This window comes from Halyomorpha halys, unplaced genomic scaffold, assembly GCF_000696795.3.
Source record: "Halyomorpha halys isolate HHAL.00 unplaced genomic scaffold, Hhal_1.1 Scaffold4.1, whole genome shotgun sequence".
Taxonomy (NCBI): domain Eukaryota; kingdom Metazoa; phylum Arthropoda; class Insecta; order Hemiptera; family Pentatomidae; genus Halyomorpha; species Halyomorpha halys.
Genome location: NW_027116287.1, coordinates 2,784,831 through 2,800,934, shown reverse-complemented (window position 1 = coordinate 2,800,934; position 16,104 = coordinate 2,784,831). Strand labels below are relative to the sequence as shown.

At 30.4% G+C, this 16,104-nt stretch overlaps 1 protein-coding gene across 2 annotated transcripts in view; it reads right to left on the bottom strand.

Annotated features, from left to right (window-relative positions):
* Nucleotides 1-16,104, bottom strand: part of LOC106687086 (tachykinin-like peptides receptor 99D) — a 655,917-nt gene that overhangs the window by 558,490 nt on the left and 81,323 nt on the right. The window contains exon 2 of one of the 2 annotated variants that reach the window (XM_067053116.1): nucleotides 13,218-13,276. The exons of the other annotated variant lie outside the window; for it this stretch is intronic. The gene's annotated coding sequence lies outside the window, so the exon portion shown is untranslated. The remainder of the gene's footprint in view (nucleotides 1-13,217; nucleotides 13,277-16,104) is intronic. 2 annotated transcript variants of the gene reach the window in all.

Below are 16,104 nucleotides of genomic sequence, written 5' to 3'. Positions count from 1 at the left end.
TTTATAATCAGAAAGTGGATCAAAGTTTTTGTGTATTGGAAGAACATGTACTAATTTCAAAAATACGCTAAGAACACCCTAAGAATTAATAAGCAATTTAAGTCTTTCTACAAAGAATTGAATAAAAAACATATAAAAAATAAAAATAAATTAAAAGCATTTTTGTTTTAAAGTTCTATGAAAAAAAAATTCTTTTTTTAAACCTGGTATGAATTTTCTCTTTAAATAATAGTTGGGTAAAATAATAATAAAAAAGTCAACACAGGAATTTTATTTGAATATAAATTTAAACCAAACTACATCCAAATTATGCATTAGGACTATTAAAAACCGAATGAATAAGGGAATATAACAAGTGTTATAACGTATATTTAATAGGTTAATTACTTCAACTTTATTAAAAAAACACAAACACATACATAAACAAAGAATTTAATTTACGCTAGCTCCTGGATTCGTACTACGTCACCTACACAATTACTAATAACCAAGATACCCTTCAGTCAGAATTTAATTCCGCCGCCTCATCAAGCGAAGGCAAACACCTCCCCTAATTTAAATTTATCATTTTGACTAATAACCCTGTCAAATAGAACCCAAATCAAGATTGTAAACACGGCTAGAATCCGTGCATTGTGATGGAAATCGAAGATAATGACTAGAAGATAATTCTCTGTATTGCAATTAAAGCATCTTCTATATTCTGTAGTTTCCAACATACCGCCGCTTCGCTTGAATAGCGACACAAATATAGAAAAGTTATTCATTTTTCTAAAACTAGCGCATTTACCATAGGGAATAATACATTTTCATTTTCTATAATCTTCCACTTGATAGTAGATATGCCAGTATTAAACTGTATCCAATCTTACTTAAACAACGACATAAGTTAATTTTTTCAAAATTCCGAGGTGGAAAAACTTCCAATTAAGGCATATCATTGTTCTATATTATGTACTTGTACATCGTTTCGCGATTTATTAAGTACATGAGTACTAGGTATCGTGAAAATGTAACAAATAATTTAATCTTACCAACATTTTTTCTATATGATATATGTATACAATTAAATCGTATAAATTATCTTAACCTCATAGTTGTCAATTATATCAATTTTAATTCAACTACATAATTTTAGTTGTTTCATAATTTTTACGAATTATTTTCTTGAATAGTGATTGAACACTTGCTACAAATTGGAAGCAGTTTATTCGTATCAGGGTTGTATTTAGACCTGAATTTTAATATCTTTTAGTTGAAATTAACAGAAATAACTTGTTATGAATGACAGGAAGACGAAGCAGAGCGTGGAGTTAATAAGATAAGAAAAGGCAACTAATTGATTTCATTTTTAAAGTGATAATGTGCTGGCCAGAAAAAAAATTAATTTAGGATAAACTTATATCAGTGAGAAATATATAAATTACTGAACATCGATAATAAATCATATTCAGGGCCGTCCGTAGCTCAGTTGGTTGGACGCTGTCTTACCAATTTGAGGTCTGCTGGCGGTGCCGGTTCGAATTGACTTTTTTCAACGAGTGGCGGTCCCACAAAATGAAAAGCTTGATCTCCAACCATGGTTAAGTTAAGCAGTAATAGCACTCCAATGGGAGCGTTGTAAAATCTAAGCTTTCCGTGGTAAAACAATTATGAACCTAAGACGTGCCTACTTAAATAAATCATTCTTAGGACCAAAGAAGAATGTATGATTTTGATTTAATAAGTAACAGTCATATCTCGATTTTTGTCTATTCATTTTATAACCTGAAAAATTAATTTTTTTTTTACACTAACTATTTCATCTATCTTTTTCACTTTTGTCATAGCACATTTTTCTTTTATTTAATGTGTTCTATATTTTTAGCTTTTCTTTAAAAATTAAAAAAAAAAATGGGGAATTAAATTCTAAGATACACAAATATCTAACATACAAAAAAATAGAAGAACAGAATAAAATTTGACGTCAATATTGTAATATAGGTTTAGTTTATAAACATAAATATTTCATAAATATAAGATAAGCTCATAATTGACTCGAAGAAAAAGATTTTTATGTAATAAATAACAATCATATCTCGAAATTTTATTATTCATTTTATAATAGTCAAACAAATTTTACAGTAATTATTTTTAAGTAAAAAGATGTTTCTTTTTGACATTTTTCATTGCACATTTTAATTTTTTTTATTGTAATTACAGGATTATTATTCGACTTTTGATTAAGTACCGTATAATTTACAATGAAAATATAATTTGATTAATTCAGAGATGTCTGTTTCTAAAACCGGCACATCATGAAAAATGGGTTAAGTACTAGCACAATACGATTATTTAGTAAATTTATTTCTACGAGGAACCAATTTCTAATTTATATGGAAATATGAGAATAGAATAAATTGTGGCGTTAGTATTTGAGAATAAGTTTATTCAATATTTTTATATATTTTTTTCTGAAAATTAGCATTATGTAATATGTGCCATCACTCATGAAATACAGCGATATATAGCTGTAAAGTTCAGCCAAAATATCGTAAATAATTAAATGAGTTTATTTGCAAACAGCATGCAATTCTTTATTTTTGTTCAAGAGTATAAAAGAGGTTCGATTGGCTAGGCATGTGGCAACTATTAATTCATCAAAGTCTCTCTTCACAACCACGATTACAAAAAAACAAAAAAAAACAACATGAAAATAATTAATTGAAAAACAAATATACAATACATCAACAAGACTAATTCATTCAGATTAAACAATCAATATAGTGATTTCCCTGTACTGAAGTTTGTTTAAGAGCTATAGTTAGAGCGATTCTACGTATGCCCAACAAATGGTTTTCTTCTATACACATTCAACTTCAAGTCCGTGAACATGCTAATAGATCACTGTTAGTATGCAGTCCGATGTTAATTCATTTACTCATTTATTTTTTATTTTTTTAGCAGATTTGCATGGACGTGAATCGAAGCTTTTAATAGATCAGAATATTCGCGGTGTATATTGGTATTAAAGGAAATTAATATTTTAGCCTAAACAGGATTTTTATATATTTAAAGTCTGATATGAGGAGAAGCTAGTTGGAAGCTGTATATTGACTTTCATATTCATATTCATATTTACCAAACATAATTTTTTCATTTGTAATACTTTTCCTTTAGGTATATATGTTTAAAAAAAAGACTTTACCACTACAACCCATACAACCCAGCGTCAGGAGTACAGTAAGTTACAAGGAAGTACTTATACTAGATCAACAGTTGTACAAGGAGGTCTTCACGCTAAACCACCAGTTTTTTCCCACTTATTGAGGGATCCCGAACCCACAGGGTTGACTCATGGCTACAGTAACAGGATAAATAATTATTTGTCACATCCGGATTTAAATCAGGGTCCTTGGAATTAGTAGCACAGTGCCTTACCGCTGAACCACTCCACATCCTTTTGCCTCATATATCTTTAAATTGTACTTCTTTGATCCTGTTCTTTTCCTTACATATTTAATTATTTACATATACATTTTCTTTCTCATATTCTATAACTTTAATTAAAAAATATATAATTGTTTACATACATAGTATCTACTTACTGGATTTTCCTTATCTAATTATTGTCATCTGCACTACTTACTCCTTTTGGCTTACACAACTTAATATTTTACTTATTTAATTCTGTTATTTCCCTTACAAATTTAATTATTTTCGTACGTTTTCTTTTTCACTTTTTTTAATAACTTTAATTTTAAATATTTTTTCTTATTTCGCACACATATTTACTTGCTATTTTTTCAAATGCTTATTATTTTCTTTTTCATCCCTATTTAATAATTTTAACATTATTTATTCTCATAGTACTTTTATCTTCTAATAATACCTATATTAAATATTTTCTCGATTATAAGTTATGTATCGGTACCATTTTCCCCCATATTATGTCCACGGTCAACAATTAATGCATCATTTTACAACTCTTATTATTTAAAACTGTCAGTTTTTATTTTATTTATTGGCCAGTCACTATGCTTTACTAATATTATATTTAATATAATAAATTCAAATAACAAAACCGGGCTGTACGTTTCTGTAACAACTCAGTCATCGTTTAATGTTGACTATATTCCTTAATAGTATGATTAGTTAGAGAATTTTTTATTGATTTATTTTTTCTATTAACTTTTCGGTAATAATAAAAAAATATTCCGTTGGTTTATATGTTTTCTATCTTTGATGTTTCTGATTTTCGTTTAAATTTGTAAATATGTATATTAGCAGAAATTTTACCTTTCATTTGTTATTTTTAGTTTAATTGTATTTGATATATTTTTTTTGTATACATATTATTATAAGTTAGTCACATTATGTGTTATGATATGACACATGGTTTTATTTTATTTCTTCTATTTTTTTTATTTATTCAGTTAATTATTGTTGTCCATTTTTTATCTTTTCAAATTCATTATTTTCATTATATTTTATAATGGTATATAATTTAATTTTAATTTTGTATTTTTCTCTAAAACTCCCTAACCACTCAAACCCCCTAGTTTCTAACCTTGCACCCTCTTCCATTCCTGACAATATTCCGAGGCGCCTGAAAAGAAGATGGCCACGTAATCAGCTAATGTAATATTTTGACGCCTGTAATATTATTTTATAGGGATTAATCCCAGAATAAATATAGAATATTATTATTATTATATCTTAAAAACATTGTCGTTTTTAAGATATAATAATATCTTAAATATTGATATTCCCTATCAAGTTGAAATTATTAACAGTGGTTCCTTATATGTTATATATCTTCAAAAAGGTTTTCGAAAAATTCGGAACATGTATAAAAAAATTATATTAAAAAAAAAATAGTTTTTCAAATAACTCAAAAACTTCGAATCCTTTGGAAGATTATACCCACCCATTTAAAAGATAATTTAATTATATACAAAACCAAAGAACATTATCTAAATCTGGTGACCAATAAAAAAAACAGTAAATTGATTCTTGTGAAAATATTCTGTGCAAGGTTCCGAGCTGTTCAAATGAAAAGTCGTAAAAGTCCATAATTTTAAAAATTTATTTTTATTAATAAAAAAATATTCAATTTATTACTTAGTGAATTATCTCAAATGTATTTAGATATGAAGTCTAAAAAATCTTAAACATTATATTTTTATATTAAATAAATATAATAATTCACAAAAGGTGAAACCGTGGGGTCATAATTAGTTTCAAATAAATATTTTATATTCCTATTTATTACTATAAATTAATTATATAAATGGAATAACTACAATAAAATTTTCTTGCTTCACTAAGTGAGTAAATGAGAGAAAAAATTAGATTTGCAAGGAAGCTAATTTATTTGCTAAGTCCTAAATTGATGTCTCTTAATTTCATGAATAGTTTAAGTGCAACCAAGTGTATTATTATATTATTTTACGGAAACTGATATATAAAAAAAGGAAAAGTCCCTTATTACGTGATATGTTTTTATTAATGAATTTATTGACTTTACTTATTTTAGAAGATACAAAAAAGGTTGCTACACAATAAAAATGAAAAAAAAAAATGGCAAACGAGATTAAGGTTTTTATGAGCAATCTACCTCTACCCGAATAAAATTTACGTTTTATTGAAGATAAAATTGTGAAATTATCAATAATTATTTGTACCCCCGGCCAGCGGCTGATGGGCCAATATTGTAACCCAGCCCAACTCCTTATAATGCCATATGGCAAAGGAAAGTTACAGAAACCAGTTACATGTTTATATACTCAGGCATATATTAATATTGTTATACATATATTTTCAATAAAGGAGGAAATAAAAAAAAATTATTAAGAATTTCACAAATGCGTCAATACCGAAGGGTAAATTTGGTTGGGGCGTTGGTATATAGGATCGGAAATAATCTTTAAATCTATACTGCTTTACTTCTGACCTCCTCGTATATTGTTTCCTTAAATTTTGTTTGTAACTTTAGACATTAGGAAAATACTGTCTGAATACCTCTAGACTATAACAGAGGTATAAATAAAGAATAAAAAATAATTGCTATGTTTTAGTAACAAATCTTGAAACAGCATATCCCATATTCTGCAAACATCCCCATAATAGGTCACATTTTTATAGCATTATATAATTTTATGATAGTTCATTTGAATAGAGACCGTAACAATAATTTCCTGTACATTCATATGAATACATTCCATACCGATGACCATAGAAAAGTTTAATTATTCTGGAAGTTTTCTAATTAGGAAGAAATGATGTTTGCTCCAGGGAATGGAACAAATTAAAACCGGAACGAGTAGGTCATTATTCCCCTTTCAGTTAAATAGGACTGGAATCAAAGGCCTCGCAGGAACATTAAGCTCACGGCCGTGCTTTTACTTAAAACACCGGACTTAGAGAATCGTCTTAGTCAATGAATATCTTTTATGACTCAGTCTGTTGTCTTAAAGCGAAGCGAATATTACCAATGGCAATAAATAAATTTTGAGAGCAAATTCAGTGTTTAAATTACCTAAATCGACAAAAATTATAATTTTTATGTTATTATAATTTTACACTTTTTTTAAAATAATTAAATTGGGTATATACGAAAAAATGACAGTTTTTCAACCAAATATTTGTATGATTATGTCTTTGATATAAAATACAATTAATACTCATAGTCTAGTTCATTTTCAACTACCGTCATTAGCCAATTTTTCGATTCCACGCTGAGACCATTCTTCGGGATGGGTGTCAAAGAACGCTTGGGCCGCAATTCTTCCACAAAATTATCTATTTTTTTCCCTTAAAGGAAATGGGCCATGAATCGAAGCAAGTATTAATCCGATGGTGCAAGGTTTGGACTGTGGGGTGGATGAGGCAGGAGTTCGAACTGAAGAGGAGTAAGTGGAGAGTAGATGGCGACTAACAGTACCTTTTGACACACCACACTCCCTGCCAAGTCCCCGTGTACTTGTGGACGGATTTGACTAAACAGCTTCTTGCAGAACCTCATCAATATCAATTAATGGTAGCACGGAGCCCTTCTTCCATCCTAACGTCGTATCTCCACTGCTAAATTTTTCAAACTAACTCAGCGCTATACGTATAGTTATGTGACTTATACTAGAATGACATGAAACAGTCCTGTGAAGAATCTAGTAGAGGTTCAATAAAGTTTCCAGAAGGAAGTTTATAACATACATTTAGAAAAAAGTGGGCTTGGTTGGTCTGAAAGGTTACGATTGGAAGAACACTAACCAAAGTTAGAATCCAAATCCTTCACTAGCTAGTTATAAAGTTTATGTTTGTAGAAACATGAACGATATATTGAATTTAAATCAATATCTTCGGACTTTTGTTGATTGTTTCTAAACAACTGTAAAATCACGCCCCTAACGTCTGATGATTTATCTGAAATCAATAAAATTTTAAACAAAAATGAACTATACAATTTGACATACAGAACCCAGACTAAAATTTTGTGTAAATCATCGTAATTCATTACAGGGGATAGTATTGATGGTTACGAAAATAATATTACAAATTACAACTGTGTAAGATGTGTCCTTTTGAAAAATGGGCATTTATATCCTGTTAAACTATTTCAATGAGGATATCAGCAAGTTGATATTGAAGGCCAATATTTGTACATTGAAATGCCGATCATAATAAAAATCGAAACATGTGTAAAATCGATTATACCAAGTATCACGGCGCGATAATATATCACTACTGGTACTAGTATTTGGAGGAGGGAACAAGTCCGGTAAGTGGTCTTTTTTGCCAACCCCTGACAGCTACCTAGGTTGCCGCTGCGTACTGATCCAAGGTTGTAGTGTCAAGATTCATTCTTCGGGACCGCCGAAAAGTGAATGTTTAACTGCCTCAGGTGGGAATCGAACCCACAACGTTCCGAACCGAGCGGACTAAGACCTACGTCCCAGCCTCCACGGCCGTCACGTCATATATCTCTAAGTAAATTGTGATGGATCGTTTTAACGAAAAAATCGCCATAATTTCATTTTCGTATGACTTTTCGTTTTTGAGCTAGGCTGTTCACAAATGCACAAAGACCATTCTGGGATTAGTGGTTATTTGGTCTCAGGGGACCTCGAAACATGTATTACAATTGAAAACTCATATTCGAAATTTTTCACAATCCCTTTATTCTTTGTTTCATGTAAGTTAATACAGTTATAGTTTGGTTTCTTTAATTATTCAAGCAAAGGGGGTAGCTCAGAAGTAAGGCACTGTGTAACTGACTCCAACGACTGGATTTGAATCTGGCTGTTCCAGATAATTATTTTCTGCTTCACTGTAACCGTGAGCCAGGCCTATGGATTCTGGGCTCCTCCGGGTTCCACCTAACCTCACCCTTAATTTGATCAAGGGTGATTCTGACCAAAACATCTCCGAAAAATCCGGCCTGAAAGTGATCACTTTAAGAATGACCTTTATTTAAAATTGAAATTATTTAAACTAATTTGCTATTAAGTCCTGAATGACATGTCATGGGTAATATTAATTCTCATTAATAGCGAAATAGTAGGAGTGGATAGTTCAGTGATAAGGCACTTCGTTACTAGCTCCAAGGGCCGAAGTTTTAATCCGGCTGTGGCAGATAATAATTATTTGTTTCATTGTAGCCGTGAGTCAGCCCTGTGGGTTCGAGAGGTTCCACCCAGCCTCATAAAGTGGGCACCGTTAATTGGGTAAAAATCTAGCAGTCGAGCGTGATTTCGATTAAATCACCTCCCTGAACAACCGTTGATTTACTTACAGTACTTCCTTACAAAGTCCTGTACTCTTGATCCTTCATGGATTGTAGCTGTACAGTTATTATTATTTATTTTATTCTTTTTTATTCACACAGGTATTCATTAGATTGTACCTATAAATATTAATATTATTCATTGCTCCAGCATAATTATTAAAAGTGTTCAATAAGAATTTCAAACTTTTAAAAAGAATAGACTAAAGGAAAAGACTAAAAAAAAAAATTTATATTTTAAGCAAATATTGATAGATGAATGGAATTCCCCAAGGGACACGAGATGTATCAGCGAGCTGAGTGCTCTTAGGGTACTCGCAGACAGAGGCACTTGGGTAGCCTCTATTAGAGAGAGAGAAAGATCTCAGAAATATATGACACCTCTCTCAGATAATGTCTGATCTCTCAGCTAGACTTGGTCCACTCTAAATTACAATGTGCTCTACTGAACAGTTTATGACTTCATAAATATAACAGCTTTTAGTCTTATGATGCGATGTAATTATTAAACAAAATTCATGGCATATCCTTAATTAATTAACGTTTATTTTTTTTTAATAAATTAAATAATTAAACAGAACTAAATATAGCTCGGTATAAAGTTTTTTTTTTCAAACTCTGTTCTTCTAGCTTTAAGTAAATCTTAAAAGTAAGATAAGAGGAGCTGTTATCATGGGAATTTTATGACGAAACGAGAGGTAACATTAACCCCAATTATTTTTAATGTAACAACTCCTTGTGATTAAAACGCAGTACACGGACCAATACTAGTTATAAGTTAGTGTTTCAAAGTTAAATGTAAAAAAAAAAAATTGTAAGCAGCGCGCATCACACTACTTTCATTTACCACCCAAAAAACGTATCCAAGTTTTGTGTTTATTGGTGAACTCGTGTTGAAGTTATCGCATTTTTTTGTGATTTTTTTTTTTAAACAAAAAATTATCTTACAATGGTGAAAGGCGAAAATTATGAATTTTAAAATTATTTTTCTGTCCTTAAAAATTCACATTTTAGAATTCCTCGAACTAGGAATAACGAATTTATTAACTAGTTTCTGCTTTAATTATTTATGAAATGCTTTAATATTTTTTAATTATCTATTGTTGATTATTGCTAACAACGAGAACTGATTATTTTCATTTAATTAAATTAAATTAAAGATAATTAGGAGGATGAATTTTTGGAAATTCGGTATTTGAGCACTGTTTGACCATTTCATTGAAGACTAGACAAACTCTTTCCTATTGCCATTCATTGTTGTTCAGAGGCGTCCTGATAGATTGCTTCGAGCCACAAGCTCCGCCCATCTTAACCTCCTGAGCTTCATATTGTGAGGTATTGATTGACTAGTCTCTGCAAGCAGTTTATGATTAATTCTCCTCCTCTATTTGTTAAGGCTCTGATCCTAGATCGCTCCTTTAATTGTACATAGTACTTTCTATTCAAATCTCTCAATTCTGTTTTTTAAGGTATCTATTTTTTTAAAAATAATTATTGATTGCTATTTACAACTGTACATTACAATACATTTAGTAAATCTGATCTCAGTTAAATTGGAGTGTTACAGACGTGTAGAGAAACTACACATTGGCAGCACTCTAATGACGTTTTACATTAGCAGGTCTCGTGACCATCTTCTTTTCAGGCGCCTCGGAGGATCAGCAATGGAAGAGAAAGCAAGGTTAGAAACTAGTGGGTTTGGGTGATTAGGGAGTTTTACATTGGAAGGAGTGATATCTGGTTCGGGCTAGATCGGTTACAAATGGAACATTAAAGGTATCTGTTAGAGCCTAGGCCTAGGACATTGTACACTCTTATTATTTTTAGATTTTTAGAGACTTTTCGGGATTTCGGTATTCTTGACAGAGAGAAGAAGCTCTCTTCACGCTTGTTATACTGTTCTAATTAATGTTATTGTGGAACCGTGGTATTTGAAATTGTCTACTTTCGGAAACGATTTGACGTCCACGCAGACCATGTCTGTAGGCTGAGCTTTTCGGCTTACAATAATATATTTTGTTTTATCTTCATTTGCTTTAAGCCTATTTCCTCAGCTTCTCTTAATAGAGTCTTTACGACTTTTTTTCATGTCATCTTGGTTTCTCCCTGACTCCACCATTTTTACGTGATGTTCTTCATACTTTTTCTGGAGCTCGGTTGAACAGCATTGGTTAGAGTCCATCTCCTTATCTCAGACCTATTCTGAATTCAAAGGCTTCAGATACTTCTCCTCGTATCAGGATTCTGCATTTAGGATCATCCATACACGCTTTTGTAAGTCTTACCAACTTCCCAGAGATTCCCATCTCAGTCATGATCTTCCAAAGTATTTACTGGAATATTAATCGATATTAATTAGTTCAACTGTGAGAAACACAATGTGTCATGTACTGAATACTCAAGTATATGAACATACTGCAGGCCGTTCATTCAAAAACAATTTTCCAGATCAAAATTATGTACAATATACACTTTCCTTTTTTTTACATAACACCGAAAATATACAATACTTGCCTGTAAAAGAATAGAAGAAAATATGAATCTGTAAATAAACTTTACAAGATTGAAGGACTTGGCACTACTTAAGTATCTACTTAATATCAGAAAGAAAGACTGAAAAACTTTTCCATCTCTACTTAGAATAATCTAAACACCCCAATAAAACTTTTCAAGGCTTACCAAATGGTTTTCTTACCATATCTGTCTAAAATAAATCCCCCTATAGAAAAACTTATTTACCAAAATCATTCCATCTAGTTTTCTCTTTTTGTTGTGACAGCTTAGCGAAACCAATTTAGGTCTTATTTGCATTTATATCACTTTCTTTAGAGAAATAGGAGATTTTAAGTTTCGATATAATGGCCAAATTTACATAGGAACATCGAATAACTGGGCGCCACTTTTGACCTTCGTCTGAAAAAAACAAAAAAAAAAAACAATCCTTTACAAACAGACCGTCTGTTTTTCCGAATGTATTATGGAAATTTCGTCCACTCCTGTATAATACTTTCATAGCGAATTCTCTTTGCCAATGGGGTAAGGAAGTAGCGTTTCAGATAAATTAGAATTAATCAATTTTAGAACCGTGTAAGCGGGTTATCAACCGAAAGTCTGTAAGGTACCTAATTATTACACATAATTTCATTCTTTGTTTTTTCAATTTAAGTAAAAGAAAATATAATAAATTACTAATTATATTATTTCAAGGAAAAAACAAACCTTCCCCTTTTCTTTACATTCTTACTATAAAGATGAATTCAGAAGCCAGAAGGATTCTTTTTAATTATTAAATTTTTTAATATTATAAATTTAAAGCAGTAGTAAGGGTTTCATTTTTCGTCCTCGAAATAATAAAATTAATATATACATTATGACTTTTAGAAACTAATTCATATGAAATTTGTATCTATATATTTATTGCAATTTACTATTAACATGGCATTAACATAAAAATAAATCTAGTAAATGTTATGTTACATCTATTATAATTTCATGGAACTGACTTGTAAAGAAAATACCCTTTGGCAGCGCTCTAGTATATTTGTACACTAGAAGATCTCGAGGCCATCTTTTTTTTCGGAATCAAGCTTAGAAACAGCGGGTTTTGGTGGTTAAGAAATTTATAATGGAAGGGTCAATATCTGGTTCCATCTAGATGGGCTACATATAGAACATTAAAGTCTTTATAGATCATTTTATTTATAACAAAGTAAAGAATTTTTAATTTATTATCCTTTTTTTAATATATGCGTATAGTTTTATATCCTTGTTAATAATTGTAGAGGTTTTTTTTAATTGAACTGTACTTATGTGCGAAAATACGATAGGTATTTATGTGTATATATTGTTATTTTACTTTAAAAAATTATTATTTATATTTATAATTTTATTTTATTCTATGTTTGTTAAAGATAGAAAAAAGAAACGATTTATTGTGTTAAGGGAAAAAATATAATTAGATATACAGATAAATAATAATGGATAAAAAAAAATACAAAATTCTAAAAATAAAAAAGAAAAGAATATAAAAAAAAATCATTTATAACTAATATATATTACAAATTTATTGTACTATGGTTCTACATTACAAGAATTAAAAAAAAAAAATGTCTAACTAGTTATATAATTACGCTGTGTATTTAGAAGCCCAATAGAGTTGGGTAGAACAACTTTTTTGAATAGAGTTTTTTTCTCTTTCTTTGCTACTTTTCAATTATTAAACAAATTAATAATTTTAAAAAAGCGGGTTGCTAATATAACCGAAAATTGTTCGAACAATTTTGGGACCCAAATATTTGCTTAAAGACGACCCTGCCATTAACAAATAATCACACTTAAAGATTCGTCATTCCAAGTCCGTTAAGTCAAATTGTTAATACGGTCTTGTATCTACAATTTTTATTCTATCCACTCGTCTAACTAGTCTATAACTAAATTGCATTTTAATAATTACCTTTGTGTTGAACTTAAAGGAGACTTCTCGAAATTAAAGTGGATTCTTCAAATCCATACCTGAAAAGAAAACTGAATTAGTATGAGCATTACATAACCTTTATGTCACTGCAAGACAAATTATGATAAAATCTATACAAAAGTGAATATATTATAACATAAACCCAAAGGTTAGAGGGATACTTTTCTGTGTCATACTAGGTTTTATACATGTTATAAATTTTATATGCATCGTTAAATCGACCATTCGCTAAGGTGAAAATCATTGTTACACTAGGGATTTTCTTACTTTATAGAGGTCGTTACCCGGCTGCCATCTGAGTTTCCCCACTTCCTTTGATCGCCTTGTGCGATAGGAAGTCTGGAAGAGAGACAAGATGAATGGGTCTCCCACTGAGATCTGATCAAGAAGTTTAATTTAGATTTGGAACGTTTACAGCACTGGTATACGTAGTTATTTTCAAATTTGGCACTTCATTGGGTATGTTTTTCCTTGTAAATATGGGTCATTTTAAAAATTAAAGATTATCTTAAGTCACGGAGCTACTGACCCAACTATAAACCGAACATAGGTCTAGTGGATACTATCAGAAAACATTTGGACTGGAGGCAAGCGGCAAATATAAATTCGCTCAACTGTCAGTTAAGGACCTCTGCTGTCTACTCTACAGCTTCAACTATACAAAGCCTCCTATCCTGACCTGATAGTCTAATCAAATGGCAATTTCAGATAGAAAGTTGGGGTTTAACTGGCTAACTTTATATTTTTTAGGTGCTGAACACGAATTAAAATATGCCTCTAATATAACTATGCCTCTATTATGCAAATATTAAAAAGCACGTCAAGCCCTGGGATACCTCCAGCCGCAAATGCCGTAGAGAGGAAGTCGTACTGAGAATAGGTAACACGAGGCTCACCCACTCTTATCTTATTTCAAAAGAAACGACTTCGAACTGCCAGTACTGCAACAACAATTTGACAATTAGCCATATTTTCCAATAATGCCCATATTTCACATCACACCTGTATAGCTTAGGATTAAACCTAGATATTTCAAAAACCCTCGGAGATGATGATAAAAAAAAAAATATAATTAGTGTTTCAGTTTTTAAAATCAAAAGGTTTACTAACAAAAATATAACATTGAACGAGGAAAAAAAATAATAGTAATAAAAAAAAATTAAATTAAACAAATATAAGCAAAATAAAATAAGGTATTAACGGCGTTGATGACCAATGATGTTTTGCACCACTAAACAAAAGATGCCTCTGTATGTTTGCCAAACAATGGCAAATTCGCGCATGTACCAGTGAGTGGATGGATTATGAGGATTGGCTGGTACAAGCTGGCCTGAATTTGCGGCCTGATGTCGGCTTTTAGGCACAAATCAAGGGGTGCTTGTACTTCATCTACACGTTTGTTTTCAGATTGCATCGTTTTATAAAGATGAACATTTTTGCTCTCCGTGTTATAAATAATTACAGAATATCCTCAACCTTTGGATTCAATAATCAACTCTTGTTTAAGATTGTTTATTTAAAAGTTTTGTCGATTCGGTGTGAATGCATTGTTTCAAAGCTTGTTAATTAACATTAGCAGTTCATTTTTCATTATCATAGCTAAAATAAATATTTATAAAGACACTAAATATCTAGGTAATTATATTAAAAAGTTTATGATAAAAATTCTATGAAAAGGGTTAAATTTATAGGTTATGTAGTATTATTTATATATTTTTTTATTATCTACAACCTACATTTCTGATGTTTACGATTACTCTTATTTCGTCTACCCTAATCTTGTTCTTTTTATCATAAAAATGGGGTAAATCTAATGTAATAGTCGAAAAAAATCAAAAGAACAAAACAAGCGTGTGGATATCGACATTTTTTGCTTGCTTTATTTACAAAGAATTTGTACAAGTCTTAGATTTGCGGCAAGTGGCAAATTCGTAGATCCAGCATAATGCCATTATATATTTCTTTTTTTGGTGTTGTTACAGAAAAGTCCGGTAACACGCATATTTGTGAGGATTTATTGTTAGGACAATTTCTAGTAATATTTCCTAATGTTTGTTTGCAAGTTAAAACGTTTTATTATGTAAATGTGCAATAAAATTGACTCGAAATTCACTTTTAAGCAACCTAATTCTCAAATATTTTCTGAGGAGAACACGCCTTTGTCCCATGACTTTTTGAAAATTGGCTATACAACTTCAATTATACTTCCAAAAATGAATTTAAGTTGAAAAAGTTCATTATCTTATGGCTTCATATCTATAGAAAATTATGTATTTTCAGCTAAATTGAATCAGTAAGGTCTGTAATCCATCATATGAGATAAACTCAGAAGGATCTGAAAACAAGACAAATATTTGGTAGTTCTAAACTTTGATAATGTGCCATCAAAAGCTTCTTTTTTTTTTTTTAATAAGCGATATAATATATTTAACTGAGAATATTAAGTTAAAGGAAACCAAATTTTATTTTTAAAATCTGCTGCGGCGCACGCTTTTACTTAACATCTTACAAACGTCCCTAAATTTGATGTAGATTGGTGGGCTAAAAAGAAATCTAAGGACCAGGGAACAAAAAAATTATGAACAATTTTTTTTTTATTCTGTCGTTATAAAATTTTAAGACTTCGAGCTGAGAATAACAAATATAAATTTTATTTCTGGCAAGAAAACAGCAGTTTAAGTTGAGTTACTTATACACACCATACTGATCAGTCCAATAAAAAATATTAAAAGGGTTGAGAGATAATTAGTTGAGACTGCTCGAATACATCCCCACCTTTTTTTAGAGTTGACTATACTCATCCAAGGTCTAATGCAAATAATAAGAGAGCACTAGTTGTGACAGGTCAAGTATATATATATATATA